Source organism: Cibotium barometz, chromosome 1, assembly GCF_041138505.1.
Source record: "Cibotium barometz isolate CiBa-2024 chromosome 1, ASM4113850v1, whole genome shotgun sequence".
Lineage (NCBI taxonomy): Eukaryota > Viridiplantae > Streptophyta > Polypodiopsida > Cyatheales > Cibotiaceae > Cibotium > Cibotium barometz.
In genome coordinates, this window is record NC_141046.1 from 66558973 (window position 1) to 66579354 (window position 20382).

The following is a 20382-nucleotide window of genomic DNA, read 5'->3' on the forward strand; positions in this document are numbered from 1 at the left end:
ACGTGAACCAATACACGTAGTGAGCCTAGTCCATATTAAAAAGACGTGATCCTATAGACGTGAGCATGTAGACATGAGCTTAGAGATGTGAGTTTGGAGGCGGGAGTCAACACACATGAATCTTAAAAAAAAAAACTTTCAACTAATTTTTTTGGGGTGAAAAAACGTATTTTTATAGTTTAAGCAGAACAGACGTGTTTGAAATCATTTTCAGGCCGGCTTAAAAAAGCTATAGAGACTATTTCACTAGAGTGGGACCTTTGATGTGAATCCGATCTACACTAATTGTTAGAAACGACTATACAATCGACTATAGTGCATCGAACCACACTTCCTCAAATCCATACCTACCATGTCAAAAATAATTTCTTATTATATTTTCTTCTCCAAGGCATGACGAGAGTCTTCAATATATGAGAAGATGAGATGTCGACGAGTTTGTTTATGATCAAGACAAAGAATTCCATAATGAGATCATAACAATCATAGGAGCTTGTTTCTAGCTCCTCCGACCTTGTGGTTGTGCTGAGTCTTCACAAGACATAATCATTAGAGTAGCAGAAGCACATTCTCATAGCTTGATAAGTGAGAATTTGACTACATGAGGACATAGAAGTTGGGACAAGTAATTTACACTGAGTTAGAGAATCACTCTTGATTAATGAGGACGAATCAAGGCTCAATCGAGCTCAAGGAGAGTGAATGTGCTTCCGCCGATGAAGAAGAAAGAGTACGTTTCCTACGGTAAAAATTGTCATGTATATAACATATAATGTATTTAATCTAGTACCATAAATTCCTTTTTCTAAACAAGTTTCTATTATTTGTGATGGAACACAAAAGAGTCAAGGAATCATGATAAGGGATTATTCTCTAAAATAATATATATTGAGCTTTAAAGATATATTCCATCACAAGCAGTCCAAAAGGTGAAGCTACAATAACATCCTTCATAGCTATGTTGAAAATTCTCGGAGGCTTTAGGATCGAGTCAAATGCTAAGAAAGTCACCTTGGTAGAGAAAAAGATGGCTCTAAGAGTAGTGGGTTCCTGTGTCTAGACAATAACATAGAGTTGTTGGCATACTAGACGATGTATGCTTTGTGCTTCCTACATATGTTAACAAAATGGCTCTTGTGAATTTATCCGGAGGGCACATATAAGTAACATGCTTTTAAAATAGATAAGTTATTGCTAGAAAGAAACTCCAAGTTTTTATATGCTTATTATTTTGGTAATATTGAACCTATTGATCCTTTGGTTTCTACATTCCTCCTCTGCAAAGCTACTACTCTTGCAATGATTATGGAATTGTGGTGTTTCTAAAACATATATATCTTCCCATATAGTAGTATTTGAGCTCAATAGATCCACCCTGTCACTTGATGTATCCCAAAGAGGAGGTGTGTGTGTGTTTGCACGGACATGTAGTGTGATAACTTTTTAAATCAATTACAAGTTTAGACCAAACAATCGCTTTCTTTCAGCAACCCAAATCATAAAACAATCATTTTGTTGATTTTAAGTCTTTGGCTTCCATTTCCTCCCCCTCTGTATCTTTAGTACTCTCCTAGTAATTGAATGTTGTTTTGGAACCTCTTGCAACCCATGTTCTATAATTGTTTTCATGTAGTGCTTTTGTCATAGCTTTAGATGTTGCATAAGAAGAAGTTTTTGCTTTACAAGTTGACGTACCTTTGAGGTAGGTAGAACCACAAAAAACTCTCTTCCAGTGCATTTTTTTCACTTCCTTTTCCTCCTCCATGTATTTTTCACTTGAAGAAATCTCAATGAGCTCTTTGGCGCTCCATCTTGAAAGGTTGCTATACTCTTTGTAATGTATCAATACACGTGTGCTTGTAGTATTTGTTGAAAGAAAAAGCATACTTCCATATGCTTTATAATGTATTAGTAGCCGTGTGCTTGTAGTCTTTGCTAAAATTAAAAAACACTTCTTAGTTACATTATCTTTGTGAGAGAGAGAGAGAGAGAGAGAGAGAGAGAGAGAGAGAGAGAGAGAGAGAGAGAGAGAGAGAGAGAGAGAGAGAGAGAGAGAGGACACTAAAATTTGAACCCTTACAATGTAGAATGTAAAGTGTCGTTCTCCCCAAACTTTAATGAATGATTTTGAAACTTCATGGCTTCCTCTAGCATAATGACATGCTTTCTTAAGAGCTTTGCTAATTTGCCAAACTCTAAATTATTTGAACAAAAGTTTCTTAATTGCAATCTTTGTTTGCAATGTAATAGCATCACACAATGGCTTCCAATACTCATATTTTATGAATGACGATGTGCTTATAGGTGGTAAAATGAATCTCCTTTCCTTTGAGCACCTTATTAAGAATATCTATTGACTTTTTATTTGAAAGTTAAATTTCTTTGCTAATTTGCCAAACTCTAAATTATTTGAACAAAAGTTTCTTAATTGCAATCTTTGTTTGCAATGTTGTAGCATCACACAATGGCTTCCAATACTCATATTTTATGAATGACGACCTGCTTATAGGTGGTGAAATGAATCTCCTTTCCTTTGAGCACCTTATTAAGAATATCTATTGAATTTTCATTTGAAAGTTAAATTTCTTTGCGTATTCTTGTGCTTCCACCTTGAAGACCTATCTCATTAAGTATGCCTTCTGTGTTCTTGGAAGATTTATTTTTATTTAGCATTGTATTTGCATAATTTATATGAAGGTTTGTTCAAAATTAGCATCTCTACATGTAAAATATAGAAGAATATATTTCTAATCTCTATTGGTAAGATGGGTTCCACTTACATTTAGGCATTCTTCTTTAGTCTTGGTCTAGTGGGTTCTCATAATCATGATCAAGAACATTAGTAATGCGCATGGTTTCTTGATTATCTTTTTGTTTTATGCACTGGGGGCATTAGAGTTTGGCTAGAATTTGGCTCTAACTCCATGCTCATATCCATAAAGGCACTTGATAGTCTTAAGGTTTACAAACAAGTAATACTATATTTTAAATTCCCCTATGTTTTAGATTGTAAGATTATCACCATTTGATTGTCTCTGAAAAACCTTAGGAATAAGATAAAACATCATGGTTCTCTTTTGGAATTTGAAAAGAAGTTACCCACCATGTGTCTTCTTTAGATTGGACACTATGTAGGATCTACCTTAAGCATATTATTCGTAAAAACAACCATCAACAAGTCATCATTCATCAAGGCAAGGCTTACTTGCTTAAGTTTCAACTTTTCTTTAATTTAGATTCATGCATTTTGATACCAAATTGTAGCCTCTTGTGTTCTACACTGGTAGTAATCAATTAGATTTAGTTGATTCCTCATGAAAACATGATGAATAACATTACATTGTAAAGACAAATACCTTGTGGAGTGATGTTGTAGAAGTGTACCATCTACTCTTGTATTTTTCCCACATTCAAGAACATGTTATTCTCCTTTGAAAAATTAAAAAAACATTCCTCCTCCTCCTGACTGTTAGAGAACACCTCTTACAATGTTATATAAAAGATATCTCCAAGTTTACCTCGGACTACATTTGTATATGAAGTTGCTTTTGCTTTTGAATCTATAATACAAAAAATGTTTCAAACAAGGAATTCATATAAATTCGATAGGATTGATAAAGAGATATACATATCTCTTCATTCTATATTTGTAATATCCCTTAGAATGTAGCAATGTATCTCTTATGAATAAATAGCATCATATCCTTTTATGTTATGATCGAATAAATAGCATCATATCTAGAGAGACGTGTGCTTGCTAGATCGTGAGAAAATTCTTTGTAAGAAAGGAGAATTGATCACTCCTTTAGGGATGATTAATTGTAGGCGAGGATGGATCCCTATCTACTTATCCTAACTCTATAATATATATAAATAAAATCTACATTTTGCATTGAATCTACAATATCTTTAAGTATATCATTCACCACAAGTTTTTGTACTCCTTTTTGAGAATTGTGAGAACTTGTGGAGTAGAAAAAATGTGATGGAACATTTGTCTTTACAATCTTAGACTCTCCTTCTTTAATAGAAAATGATGCTATTGCTCTCTACGTGTTAGACAAAGAAACAAGATCAATGTCACAATGTGAAAATATCATATTAGTAAAGCATATATATAACCAAGAGAAACATCTTTTGGGGTTTAGGCGCCTCCTAGAATGGAACCTAGGTAGAAGGTTGCAATGGCCCCCGAGCTGGTTGCAGAACTAATAGAGACCAGGCTTAGAACTTTGTTAATCGTATTTTGGATTAAAAAATATGCTCCTCCATTTGAGGACATTAATAAGTGTCATGCAAAGGCACTATGAAAGTTGTACATTATGAGATATTGGCCACCCAAGGCCTTAGTTAAGTAAGTTTTGGGTGCCCAAGTGTGAATAAGGGCCAATTGTATATAAGGCATTTTCTCATAATGAATGGACACAATCCCCCTTTGTGCGATGAGAGTTATTGCTTTTGTCTTGAGAGAGAGACTGAGAGAGAGTACTCTAGCACATGTTCCTTCTCTATATTTGTATGTTTGTATGCTTGTATGGAGGAGTGAGAGAGAGTGATTGCCTTGTGTGGTGGTGTGAGCAACTCTACGGTGACAGCGTGGAGATGGAGCTTGGAGGATTGGAGCTTCTCAAGTGAGCTTGGAGACCTCAAGGGAAACGAGCTCAAAGCATTGGTAGTACCCTACGATAGTTGTGTTCTATTATTCTTTCCAAAGGTGAATGCATTAAGTTCCTTCTTGGAGGTGTGGTAGTCCATAACATTTTTGGCCCTAATGCCATGAAAACACCTTTTTTTCTTCCATCCTCTTTGAGTTTCATCTCCCATTACATAAGTTTCATCATTGCCTTTGCATTCTGGTAGTGCATTGTGTATGGAATGAATGGACTAGATTTGAGTGGAAGTGAAAAGTTGTGAGAAATTGGTTGTTTTTGTTGTGTGGTTGTGTATTGGAGTGACTTGGAGGAAAGCTCCATTGTTCTTTCCTTTCAATTTTGAAGTTTGTATCACCAGAATCGTGAACGTGAACGAGCAGGGTGACTATGTTTTCCTTTCCTTGAAAAAATCTACAAAAATCGTAAAAATAAAAAGCCATTGGTTGTGTCTTGAACTCATATTACATTCTTTATGCTGGCACAATCATTTTGGAAGCATTTGGATCGGTATTTTGCACCCAAACTCCTCTTTATTGATGCAAGAAATCTCCACGTGAAACTGTAGGAAAACAGTTCATGACGTGAACTAGTCCCTACAATCTCATGGCATGAAACACTCCCGAAATCATCGCTATAATTAGCACTGCAATTCACAGGATTACCTTGCTAAAAATAGGCTATCTTATGTTGACACCTCTGACACCACGGGCGTGAATTGTTTTTGCAGTTTCACGACTTAACCACCAGATCTAGTTCACGAACTTGATATTGTCAAATAAAGGTTAGGGAAGTGCTTGAGACTAGTAAAAATTATGTGGATTTCTGAATGCGAAGTAAAATTTGGAGCGCGTGAAAGTACATAAATTAGTTCATGATGTGAACAGTTTACCATTTCACAACGTGAACGGTTCTCTAACTTCTCACGCCATGAACTGTTATCTGCATTCTCACGGCCTCAGAGAATAAATCGACAGTATCTTACCAAAATTTAATTAGGGTAGAAAATTAGCTTATCAAATCATATTCACATGCACTTGAGGTGTGGAAAGCTCATCGGAGACGACCTCACTCCGACGATAGTGCATCAAATCACGCAGGATCTTCCTATCAAAAGAGGTTGGTTCAGGCCACTCAGTGAGCACTCAATTGAGTGTCTTAAGGAATCTAACAACCGTCGAGACTAGTAGTGAAGAATCCATGGATGAAGGGCTACGATTCTCTAGGTCTGGGGAAGAGGAGAAACCACCCTCCCCTACTAGATCCAGTGGTATCATTGATATAGACCGGGGATTTTTTGGTCTCCAAACTAGCAACGATGAGGAAGCGTAATTTGCGGGCATGGGTTCGTCAACCAGCACTGGACTTGGTCCAAGTCAAGAATTATTAATCCAACCTTCAAATTCTAGGTTGTCTAACACTGGCACCCGCCGAATGAGAAGAGACTTGGAAAGCACAGCCAAGACAGGTCAAGTATTCTTCCCAACCTCAGAGGAAGTAGAATTAGATCTGAAAAGGATTGAAGTAGAACGACAGCTATACGAGAATTGAACATTGATACTCAAAGGGCTAGGGCCGAACAAAAGGAGATGGGAAATGTGAACCTATTTCAATCACGTGGCAAAGAGCTGGAAATGGTCATGGGCAGGAGTGAGGGAACTTAAAGCCCATTAATGAAGAGCCAAGAGTGGAGGAAGGATTTGTAACCCCAGATGAAGGGGATAATCTACTGAGGGAAACGGGTGAAGGCCGCCTGTACACAAAGAAGGACATCGAGCAAATGATCAATCAACCCACGTTCTTATAGGACATGGAGCTCTTGATTCTACAAAGGCGTACATAGGCTGCTAATGATGATTCAATCCAGAATGAAGTGGTTGGACCATCCTATAGACCAAAAATGCCTAGAAGAGCCAATGTTGGAAGAGGACGAGGTCTAGGTAGGGGGGAGTAGCTCCTCAAAGACCAAGGGCGGATCCAAACATAGATCTTAATGCGGCCACAAGGACAAATTTGTTGAATATGGTTGCAGAAATGGGCCGAGAAATGGTCAAGGAACTAGGCACTACTCTAGAATCTAGACCATCCCAAATGAAGCCACACATCATTTCAAAGCTCATACAAAGCTCATACAAAAGTTCTTTGGGAATGGGTATCCGATTCAACATGTAGAGATCTTTGAGTCCACAAGCGAAACCTACGGGCTAGTAAGTGATGCAACCATGATTCATGCCTTCTCATTGACCTTAGAAAAAAGGAAAAGCTCATCAATGGTTCCAAACCCTCAAGCTAGAAGATAAGATTAATTTCACACGTGGCTCAAGAATGTATTTGTGCCAAGCTTTGCTAGGAGTGGTGACAAATGGAGTCTTTTGGCATAGCTGCATAACATATCAAACAGAATGAAATTGAGTCGATGCGAGACTATGTGTCCCAGCGAAAGCACTTGAATTCAAGATGCAAACTACGGGAGAGGCTAACTGATGATTGATCAGTTATTGCCATGCTTCCAAAGAGGAGTCCGAGACCACAAGATGCATGATTATCTAGTGTTAGCCCGATTGGCTACTCTGGATGCATGTTGTAAGCTGGCAATTGAATATGAAGACAATATGCTAGAATTGCCACAACCAGAATATGCCAAAATATCTTCAGCAGAGTAACGACTTTGCGAGTTTCGAGTCACCAAGAGATTGGAACTCGGAGCAAGCAAGTTGGGAACATCAATGTGGATGAACTTAGTAATGCCATACTGGAAAAATTGAAGGTGAAGGATGGAAGAGAAACATCTAGGCATGGGCATACCCATCTTTACCCTTGTAGAGATTTGGTGTGGTGTTCTATGTGCAGATTGAATCACACTACCACTGAATGCCCATAGTTAAGAGCAAGGTCATTACTGTATTGTGCGCACTATGTAAAATTAGGGAATCATGACACCTCCATGTGCAGATATCCAAGGTTCCAAACCGTATCTCAGCTCTACCGGCACCTAGATCCCCATTGGCCCTTCTAGCACCTAGATCCCCACTGGGCCTTACCACCAGCACCACCCATGCAAATCACTGCAACTGCAGGACAGCCAAACCCTTCCTATTTACCTAGGAAAAAGTTTCAAGTACAGGACACTTCACCTCTGCCGCCACATGTTCTACCACCACAAGCTAAAATCAACCAAGTATTGATTGAAGAGCCATTAGAGGATATGGATATGGTGCGCGAAGTAGAAATCAATGGTGAGTACTATGAGGAAGCTACGAAGATTGCACTAGAATTTTGTCTTATAGAATAACATGCGAGTACCTGTGTTTCAAACCACAGTACAGTGGAAAGGTAAGGACATAAATGCAAATATAAGGAGCGGACCACTACAATGTTTTGGTTGCAATGGACCACATCGAATCGCTGAATATCCTAACAAGAATGTGGTTCATACGCATCAACCTCAACAATTGACTACACCACCCAATGACATGCCAGTACTTATACTAAATGTGGGATTGATCATTTGATCAAGGATTGTCCATACCACGCAGAAAGTGGTTCGACTTCCACTTCTAACCAGGCCACCTTCCGGACCATAAGTGTGCAACTTGGAAACATCACGCCACTCAATGTCGACATGAGCTCAAGTCCAATTAGGGGACAAAGGGAAGAACCCAGCAGATGCAACCACTTCTAGAATTGGCAGGAGGAGGAGGGTGAAAAAAGTGGGTAAAGATGACAGCAGAGTCACAATTCAAGATGGACATGAGGAAGATATGATCGACACCAGATCCACTAATTCAAGAGAAGAGGAGTGATCAAGCGCTCAAACCAAATGAGCCTGACCAAGAAGTGCAAGGGGAAAGACTTCAAGAAGCCAAACTACGGGCTAACCGAGTAAGGGATACAATGTATCCAAAAAATGAACCAACAAGGGAAGGAGGATTTGACGTACCTACTCCAATTCCAGAAGAGTCGGAAGAGGGATCTCAAGGAAACATGATGTCAAGAATGTTTGAGGAGGTTGCACAGGATGAGTCCATCCATTCATTCCCTAGGGATGGATATGAGACGCACACGTGGAAGGAACTCTCAATTGCCAGAGAGCCTAGAGACATAGGCAGTCTCGCACCTGTACTATCCACTTCCATGCAAATGCCATTGGGGGCAACTACTACGTAGTTCACCAACATTGTGGGCAGACATAAAAGAATGGGTAGAGGGCGGACTAAGGCCAGCTGACACTATAGAGGAGATTCAGTGACCCCTAGTAGAAAGAAACTTAAAACACGCAAGGAAAAGAACGACTAGAGTCGTCAAAATACCGGTTAATTAATTGGGGTGTTATTACGAAAGTGACGACACTACGATCCCAATTCATCATTAACGGATACCAGGCGCACTGGCTATCTTGGATGGTGGGGTGGGGGTCAGCATCATCACAAAATGATGTTGGGAGAATTGGGGACAACCTGATCTGAAAAGAGCAGATCTTATTGTTAAAATGGCTTACAGAACATCTCCAAGACCCATTGGGCTTTTAGAGAATGTTTGACTCAAACTCTTTACAATTTGCTACCATCATACATTTATGCGTAATGGACTTTCTGCACCAACCACACTCATATGACATAATATTGGGGAGACCCTTCATGAGGGAATCCAAATTGGTGCATGATTGGGCATTAGACCATGTGTATGTTCGAAGGGATTCACAAATTCTAAAGATAGATCTGAGAACATGGAAAGCACACCCCATGGAAGGGAAACTGCTTGGTAATGATTTGGTCACAACTGAGCAAACCACATTTGTACAAATATGCCAGCCCACGGTGAAAATTTCCAAAGAGGAAGAGGAAGCAAAAATGTATGCATCACTTCCTTCTCCGGATTTCAGTTCAAACTAGATGCATGTGCTAGCCACCATAGATGTGATGCAACCTTGAGGAACCCAATACGTGGAATCTGGGACTGTTCCCACTACCTCTGGCTGTATGGTCAATTAGCAACCCATTGATGAGGAATCGGAGGAGGAAGTTTCTAGCATAGAAGGGACTGGATCACAAGGCTGTACCAATGCCCAATGCCTTAGAAGATGGCAAAATCAGAAATGACATATCACTCGATGAAATGCCAAGCTATACGAAGAAAGCCCACGGATGCCCAATGCTGAGATACCTCGAAGCTACTACGCTACATGACGAGTTTTCTAAGGATTGGGGTGAGGAATTGAGTAAGATATCCCTTGAAGGGAAACATAGGGGAGGAAGTTAGCCTTTGAGAACCGGAAACGCCTAAGCTTATGAAACCTGGGTGCCAAAAATGAAACAAAGCTTTGGCAGAAGCCGAGCGAGAGGCTAAGAAAGTGATGGCTAAAACAAAAAGTGAGAATGAGGATAAACTAGACCTGCTTTCGGTACAAGACCATTTCAAAACATACACAATTGATGAAGGAAAGGTGGTCCGATTAACAGCAAAAAGAGTTAAGGAAGATGGGTTATCCACGTCATACGATGGCCCACCAGAAATTGGCATTACAGAACCAGGGGAGGAAACCAAACTTGTTTATATCGCTAAGGACTTGACTCCGGCTGAAGAAAATGAGCTTGTTGCTCTCCTTAAAGAGTTTAAGGATTGTTTCGCATGGAACTACAAAGAGATGAAGGGTGTACCACTTGAAGTGGTGCAACATACGATCCCAATCATGGACGGATCAAGACTAGCCACGCAAAAACCATACTAGATGAATCTTAAATATGCGGCAATTGTAAAGGAGGAAATTGATAAACTCATGACACATTGTCTCTAAGAACAGTATATCCACTAATGACAACAAGTTCAGGTTGATCTTGGAATTGCCCCCACCCATTAATTACAAAGGTGTGCAAAGATTTATTAGCCATGTTGGGTATTATCGTCGCTTCATAATATTTTATGCTGAAATTGCTAGACCATTATATAAGCTACTCATTGTCTTTGAATGGACTGAAGAATGCCAAGAAACATATAATAGATTGAAGCAAGCACTAGCCAACGTGCTAATTCTCAGACCACCTAATTGGGACCTTATATTTCATGTGCACATCAATGCATCGAACTTTGCTATTGGATGCGTATTAGCACAGCCTGGTGAGTTCAAATTGGACTACCCAGTCTACTTCACTAGTCACCAATTGCATGATGTAGAGGTGAGTTATACCACCGTAGAACGAGAAGGGTTGGCTATGGTTTATGTTATCCAGAAGTATCGACATTACCTATTGGCCAACAAATTTGTATTCTTTGTGGACCATCAAGCTTTATTATACTTGGTGAACAAGCCTTGCACCACGGGAAGAATCACATGTTGGTTATTATTACTATTGGAATTTGACTTCACGGTTATGGAGAAAGGAAACACAGCATGTGTTGGTCGATCATATGTTGAGGATTCCAAATGGGGAACCGACAAACAGGTGTTGATGATGATGACCTCCCTGATGCTTATTTGTTCAAACTGGACATGGTGCCTGAATGAAGTGAAGAAATATCAGATTATTTAGCTTATGGTTTCCCGCAACAACTCTTAAACAAAGATAAAATGCAGCGGCTTGTTCAGCTAGCTGCACTTGATCAATTAATTGCTGGAGAACTATACAAGCTAGGTAAGGACAATGTCTTAAGGAGATGCATGTGGGAAGACGAGTTCGTCTCACAATATTGGATGAAGCACACTCAGGGATAGCTAGAGGACATTTCGTTGGAGAGATTACATCTTGCAAGGTGCTTCAAGCAAGAATATGGTGGCCTACATTGTTCGGGGACACCATAGAGTTTGTTAAAGATGCGAAGAGTGTCAGCAATTTGCTATCCCACAACAAAGGGATAGTATGCCACTTACCCCTGTTATTGTAAGACAACCTTTTGAGAAATGGGGAATTGATTTTGTTGGACCTATTAGTCCAGCAAAACGCATCCATCCTCACAAGCTCGATATGTGATCGTGACCAAAGACTATTTCACGAAATGAGCAGAAGCCAGAGCCTCTATGCGAGCTGATGCACCAACAACAACAGCTAAGTTCTTATATGAACAAATCATTTTAAGATTTGGTTTCCCACTAGAGTTAGTCAGTGATCGCGGTTCACACTTCATTAATGAGGTGATTGACTATTGGATTCCTTGTAGTCCACAAGAAGTCATCCCCTTATTATCCATAGGCTAATGGCCAAGTGGAGAGTACAAATAAGATTTTGTGTACTATCTTGATAAAAACATTAGAAGCAAATCGAATAGATTGGGAACATAAGCTAATGGCAGTTTTATAGGCATATCGAACATCGTATAAGGTAGCGACAGGATATACTCCCTTTCAACTAGCTTATGGGTGGTGTTGAAGCGGTAATGCCTATGAAGTACCTAGTTCCAAGCCTGAGAATTGCAGTGCAAGAACAATTAACTGAGAATGCGTTAGCTAAAAGGCTAACAGACTTTGAGAAACTTGATAAAGCTAGACTAATTGCATCACATGGTCTTATAGTCGAAAAATTACGAAGAAAACGTTAGTTTGACAATAACTTGAAACAAAAGGAACTAGAAACGGGGGAACTTGTCCTCATGTATGGTGTAGGAAGAAGCACCAGAAAAAAGAAACTCAAGTACATAGGGTTAGGACCTTTTCAAGTGTCCAAAATCACACCTCAAGGGTCGGTTAGAATTGAAACAATTGAGGGTGTACAAATGGAGGGTTACATCAATGGAAGCAAGCTTAAAAAATATTTTGGACCACTGACCCAAGAGATGCTCATGCAAGAACATCTTTTAAAACAACGGAAGGAGCTCGCAATAAAAGAAAAAATCAAGCAAGCTCAAGAAGAAGCTAAGGTAAGAGAAGCCAAGGCCAAACATATACTCTAGAAGAGGATATTGCATGTGAACATGGCTTCACTAACCCTCCTTGACGAGGATAAATTGGACATTGAGCCAACATGGCTTAGGGTGGGAGTCTCTACGACTAAAAGTCATACAATGAGCATTGCATTGATAGATACGGGATTAAGTCATAATCTAATCTCATATGAGACATGGGTAGTTTTAGACAAACCACACCTTGAGGTCACCAATGCACAAGTGTACGAAGTGTGCACTTGACAACTACGAAAGCTGAGGGATTTCTAGGTGTTAATGTTTCCATAAAAAATAATCCCTTGGTTGGGAAGGTGTTTGTTATGCTTGTAAGATCGATGGAGGAGGAAATGATCCTGGGAAGATCTTGGATTTGCGTGCCTAGTAACTATAATATTCAATGGGAAAAGATAACGACACAAATGAATGAGGGCAACAATGTCATTTCTGTGCCCTTATGGAGCCCAATAAACAAAGGGAAGCAAGACATGATTGAGGATATGGAAACACCAAGCACGGTAATAGCAGCTCACGTACCAGAAAAGGCATCAACACAATCCATATGTAAAAAACAGCCAAAGTCACTAGGTAGTCATTCAGTAGTGGGAATCTCCGGATCTATGCCTATTTTCAGCTCCCCGAAGCATTTCGTCGTTTATCACGCCCTTCTTCGTCTCGGTGCCTAAGGTTCAACTTGGAAACCAGCTATACAATGATGAGAAGGGCGTAAATAAGAAATCAGGGAAAAAAGTTCAAAGATTAGATAAGGGACATAAATGGTCTTCAAATGTAAGCTCGCAGTATTCCAAACAAAACAGCACTCCACAAGGTTCTCGTAAGCAATGGGTTCGAAAGGAATTGCTAGTGGCACAAGACTATTACCAGGGCAATACAACAATATGGGTGCCCAAATTCCACCCAAAGCCCATTGTTTTGCAAATACCTTCAGAAACAAAGAAAAGGATACCAAGGGCATTCAAAGCCAAATCCCGACTAGAACAAATGCTAGGAATGCACAAAAATTGGTTTGGAGTGGAATAAGCCAATCCAACAGGATGAACTAAAGATAACAAAACCGCTACTTGTACCCACCACAATAGAGGAGCTGGGCAATGCTGTTGAGAAGAAGAAGGAAAAGGTGCAACAAATGGACACAAATACAAACCCCAATCAATAGGATTCAGTAGAAGCACTCTTCAGTTGGATGGAGGGAAAGATCAAACACTCTAACACGGAGTTAAAACAATTGCAACAACAAATGCCTAGAAGTGCCAAAGTACCACCTTGGTTTCCATGGCAATAAACAAATGGAAGTACAAAGGTATCCATTACTCAAAAATGGATACAAGGTAAAAACGGGGATCATTCACTTCATCTAACCTTTGAATGCATGATTGAGTGTTTGAGCATGAAAGGAATGTAGGGTATCAACCTTGCACACACTCGACACAAAATGGTTCACGTCATGAATTGGTTCAAAATGGTTCACGCGTGAAACAATCTAAACATTTCGCGCCGTGGAACCGGTTCTCAAAGGTTTATGTCGTGAAATAGTCTAAATAGTTCATGCCGTGAACTGGTTCTCAAAGGTTCATGCCATGAAACGGTCACATTTTCTGTGACCAATCATGGGAACCCACATGGCATTCTTAATTAAAGTAGCTGCCTAGTCCAATGGCCGTGCCATAAAATCAAAAATTTTTCCCCTTTTCGTGCATTCTGCGTTCGTCGTCTTCATCGTGTGTGCGATCCGTGAGCTTGCATCTCCACGCTTCCGATTCCCATCTGAGCATCTTCTGCGAAATCGATATATCTGGGTTGAGGTGAGAGCTTGTACCTTGCCTTTGTGTTTTCTTTTTGTTCTTTCATTTCTTTCCTTCTTGAGCATAAATTGCATGATCGAAAGTTCACTAATAATTGCAAGAGTTTAATTAATTGCATAGGTGTGGTTGATTACTCCCTTGCAACTTTTGGTAGCATTCCCTTTATGTCTTTATATCTCCAAGCAAAGCAGTCCTTGAACTCTTTTAATGGAGTAATCACAATGCCTCTTCCTACTACAAGGTTAGGTTCGTGGTGGCAATGAAGATAGGTTTGGGGTCTTCATCAAGCTTTGCAATATCTATCTCCTTCACCTCTATAAGCACATCATATGAGATCATTATTTTCCCCCCTTTGAGCACTATGATCGCAGGTGAACCACCTTCATCGACCTTGAAAGCTTTGAAATGGCTTGGAACCTTCTACAAGTCCAGCTCCTCCTCATTCTCCTCCTTTCTTGCCAAAGCTTTTATTCAGCTTTATTTTCTTCTCTCTAATCTTGTCAACTACGGTTCCACTCTAAGCGTCCAAGGTCAAGTGTACAAGTCCCATACATGGTCTTGGTCAAGTGTGCATGTCCCACGCATAAAGCAATGATAATCCATACTATGAGTCACCCTTTGGAATAATGACAGGTGTTCTGAGCATTAGGCTTGTATCCAGATGCAAGGCATCTGATGAAGCATGTAGTTGCATGTAGAATAACCCCTCATATGGGAGTCGCAACATCTGGCGACCTATTCAGGATGGCTAAAGAAATAGGAAGGGGGGTTACTAGGGAGCTAGGTACTGCTCCAGCACCACAAAGAGCAACACCAATCAAGCCCAATTGTGTGGCCAGATTAATGTCAAAATTCTCAGGTGATGGCAATACCATACAACACCTAGAGATATTCAAATTGGTGTGAAGATTAATTTTACATGGCTTAAAAGCGTGTTTGTACCTAGTTTTGCACAAAGAGGAGATAAGTGGATCCCTTGGCTCAATTATAGCATTATCCGGCTTTACTCTTCTCCACAATTCTTAGAGAATTCCTCGTGAATTTCAGTGGCTTTGACATATCTTCGCCATTGAGCATTTGAGTCCTCTCCTAAGAATCTCACTATTTTGCAGTTAGCCGAATAACGCTCCTTCTTCAACCATTTTTGGAACTTCAACCTTGCGGCTGACTCCAAAGCATCCTTCCCGGCAGTTAGATTCAGACTCTTGCCCTTCTGAATAGCTATCCCATGACTCGTCCACCATCAATGGTCTCATCATGCATACGGGTGTGAGATTGATATCTCATCCTTCCAATGTGGCTTCATATAAACATTGTTCAAGACTTTCCCATGACATCTATAGTGGGCTAGTACATGCATCCAATTCTCACAAAAAAATCATCATTCAAAATAGGAGCGTTTTAGAATCATTTCCAAAAAAAACCCCATCCATGGGATGCGTCTTCCAAGTCCCTATGTCTACTTTTAAGATTTGTGAGTCCTTCCATAGGTAAATATAATTCGTGGCCCAATAATATACAAGCTTGGCACTTCTCATAAAAGTTTAATCACATTATAAGAATCCACATGCCCAATAAAATTCATGACCGCAAACATATGGCAGTAGCGGAATCTCAGCGGAATGAGAAGACTTTCATCTTCAGGTTCTGCAAAACTCCCATAGGTTGCGACATGGTACCGTCATCCATTTTCACAATGAGTTTCATCATCTACTCTAAGGTTGGTTTACCCCATTTTTCCCAACATTGCTTTGTGATGATACTTACTCCGGCTCCACCATCAAGGGTTGCAAGAGCTTAATAACCCTTATGCACCATTTGAAGTGTTGCATTTGCATCATCACTCTCATAATACTTTCCCTTTTGATTAACCAAAACTTGAACAAGTTCGGGCAACTCATCCCTTCCTCCAACCATTTCTAAATCCTCCTCAAGAGGCAAAGGTAATTTCTCGTTGGTTGGTGGATCCGCCTGCATTCTGCCGTCCACCCAATCTTTTAAATCAGTCCACAATGTGATGTTTCCTCTCATCCAGGTTGCAATTGGCATTTCTATCTCTGCTAAGAGAAATGTTGTTAGCCCTGCCACCACATCTCTGGGTGTTCGGTCTCGACCAACATCATTACTATATGATTCTAGGATAGGATTTGTTTAGTCATACAGGGGATATTCTGCTCCTTCCTCAAACGTCTATGGGTGTTCGGTATTGACCAACATCATTACTGTATGATTCTAGGATATGATTTGTTGAGTCATATAGAGGATATTCTCCTCCTTCCTCAAACATCCTTGAAAACCACCCCTGCCTCGGCCTCTTGCAGCTCCAACATGTCGATTTACATGTATCCTTAGGTTATGTGATATTAGAATAGCTCCTACATTCATGTTTACATCATCATCCAAGACTTCTTCTCCCAGGTTCCCTTCTTATAAACAACATGCCTCTCACGTACTCCTAAAACTCTCAGTTTCTTAACATTGCATCTACTTTTGTCTTGATGTCAGTTTTCTTTGAATTTTCTCTCAACAGGACATTGTTGCCTGAGAGAGGTGTTGCAAGGGCAGGGTTTTCTCATCCAGAATAGTCTCTAGAGGTGGCATGCCCTCCTCTATTTCCTTTTCAGTCTTCCTAGGAGTGCCCTATGTAACTAAATCCTCTTCATGCCTTGCTGGAAGAACCTTCCCTACACATTTCCTATCAAAGGTGCGTCTCTTATCCAACTCCTTGGTGGAGATCTAAGTTGATTTTCTCGTATTCATGCCTTTCTAAGTTGGGTTTGTGCTTATCTCATTCTTTCCCTAGCTCCTCAAAAGTGGGAAAATATACTGCCCCCGTTCTTTGGGCACTTATATGATCCCTTCGTATTCTCAAAGTATGTTGTACAAAGGGTTGAGGATTGCTCCCAACTGGCAATGGTTCCTCCCTTAGTTTTGTTGCCCTATACTTCCAGGTCTTTCAGTGCTTACTTATTTGTCTGAGCTTGATGGTTGTCCCTTCTCCGTCTGTACAACTTCCTAGCCTGTAGAGCTTCCCTTTAGGAACATAATTATATCCTAGGATTCCTCAGGCTAAGCCTATAAAGCCTCCAGATAGAATTCAACCTTTGTAAAGAAAACACACTCCTTTGTATATTGGCCATCTGAGCTCACCCTAACCTTCTTTGATAGAAGGATCCTAGTTGGTTAGATGCACTGTCATTAGGGAAAATGTCATCACCAAGCCTTCCCAACCTTAAGTGCATGAAATGATTTTAACTGGCTAAAATATGGATTTGCACACTTGAAACTAGCATGCATGCAATTACTAGATTTCTATAAAATCACGGTCCTGATCAAGAATCACGAACGTGATCACGACAAAAATCATGACAAAATTGTTGTTTATTCCTAGCTGTATATAACTACCCCTAGTGTCAGGAAGACCCTAGAAACACCCCTGAGAACTTATCTTGATGATATTCTAGGTATTAGCTTGACTAGATCCTATAGGGTTGAGAATCACGGCCATGATCCTTTACAAAATCACGGTGATAATCTTCACCCAACCAAGTCCAATGAATGTTTAAATAAGTTCACTAATACTCTTAATAACTGTTTCAAATGTATTTCTTATCAAATTCTCAATTTGTGTCACTGTGATTGGTAGTATCACTATGTGATTCATGATCATCATAGGTGTGATTCTTAGACGTGATTTATAACGTGGTAGCACTATCATGATTGATAATCACAGTCCATGATCCATGATTAGCATTGGATACAATGAAATATATCGGGGATAGGGCGTCTTTAATGCGTAATTTTAAGGTTGGTGGGACAGTTGGATTTGTCAGAGAATCACGGCATGATCGAAAATCACGAGCATGATTTTGCAGATTGCATAATCACGATAATGTGATTCCACAAGTTTCAATCAAAAATCACTAATTTGGGGATGAAAATCTTAATTTTTTCAGTTCATATTTTCCATATTGTTGAATGTTCAAATGATATCATGCAAGAGAATCAATGGCTCTTTATTTTTTAACTTTTTTAAGATGTTTAAAAATGTAATTTGATAATTAAAATTAATTAACAAATAACATAATTATAAAAAAGCACAAAAAGAGAGCTATCGTTGTTTGGGTGCCCAAAACCTACTTTTCGTAGATATTGATAATTAAATTTAATTAACAAATAACATCATTTCAAAATAGCATTAAAAAACTCAAAGTCAGCAAGATGGAACTTCTATTCAACATCAACAAATTACATCATTGTTGTATCAAAATTTGGGGACTAAACAAAAGGACAAAAAATCTACTTTATGAGGCTGACCAAAACATCTAAACTCGAATAGTTTAGGGGGTGTTCCTATAATCGAGAGCAGGTCATCAGGTGTCCATGAGGCATCTACTATAGTGGTTGGCTCCATCCTCTTTCCAATCTGCAACATAAGAAAAGGAACCTAATATTAGAAATTAGTGAGCAATCAACAAAGTTAATGCACAGTGAAGGAAATCACCTTTCTTCTTTTCAATTTAAAGCTTTCCTCTTTTATTTCCTTGAATCTGATGATGTTGTAGTGCTCACAGAGGGCTTCAAGGCTCAAATGCTTGCTAGCATTCAATTTTTCCACCAAGCCACCATGCATCCTAATAGGAATCTCAATTGGTAAAACCTCCTCCTTTGATGAGTGATATCCATTTTTTTCTATGCTTTTTCATCCATGTTCATAGTGGAAGTGAATATACAAAGCAGAGCGTGCTTTCAAATATCGAAAAGAGACAAAAGAATCTACAACTTTGCACTTATAGATGTCATTCTTGTGAACCTCCTCCACTACATATCCCAATTGTCCACTAGAACAAAGCATGAATTTGTGCCCCTTCTATCACTTTACATATGAACATGGTGCGAGCTTGGGTAAATGGGATGCCTTTAAAAAAATGCACAAAAACATGAATGATCTTTTGCGTGCCAAAAACCTATGATGCACTCGATTAATCTTGAAGCCCTTTCGCTCTAAGAAAAATAGCAACAAGAGTATCCCAAAGTGGAACCTCCCTATAAAATCAGTCACATCATCAATATAGAACCCCCAAAACAAATGTTAATTATCTTAAGCATTCCCTCCAAGGTTTTAACAAGCCTTGTACCTTTCTCATAGAGGATCATTTCATCCCCAATCAAAATACCAATACACTTTCTTAGATCTTCTATAGCCCCCTTTAGTTATTTCACTTAAGTGAATATATAATCCCAATGGAGTAGTACCTTCTCTAAAGCCATCATGTCCTTTGGCTCTCATCCGTCATCTCTTAAAAACATCTCACCATGGATATTGGTGTCAAGGTATTAATATTAGTCATGGTATGGCTCACCATGATGATTATGTAGTCGCTTGGTTCCACGGGATCTCCATCCTTGTGAATATAAATTTCATGGAGTTGATAGACCAAGTCTAAGGTAAGCACTATCACACAATCTCATTAAATAACTTAGCTAAGTATCTTCCATCTATAAGAAAAGAACTCTATTTCTAGCCATTCATGGTCTCTAGCTCTTCCACCAATGTAGTTACACAATTGTGTCTCACATTACTAAGACTGTTTGTTGTTGCTACGCCTAAAACTATGATGAGCATGATCAACTCCAAGAAGTGGACAATGCGTATTAAGATCACGTGAGATTTCATTACATGATCAACTTTGCTAAAGTCACCAACATGAGGAAAACTAGTAAGGCTTTCTGACTCAGACCACCATTGTTAATAACCAATCCACAAGCTTTTCCTAGATTTACTATAGATGCAAGCCATGTCCAATAACATTTCCATGGTCTTTTGACACCCTTGTCGTCCCTGATTTTAGAGGATCTAATCATGGTAGAATAAATGCATCTTATCTCCAAGTAGGGCATGTCCTTACAGAGATAAAGCCATAATTACACACGAAACATAATCTATGCTAGAAATACAATGAAGGGATTTAAAAAAAACCTATGAACTATCTCCATGGGTACTCACAAAAGACAAATATGAGTTAGCACAACAAAGAATT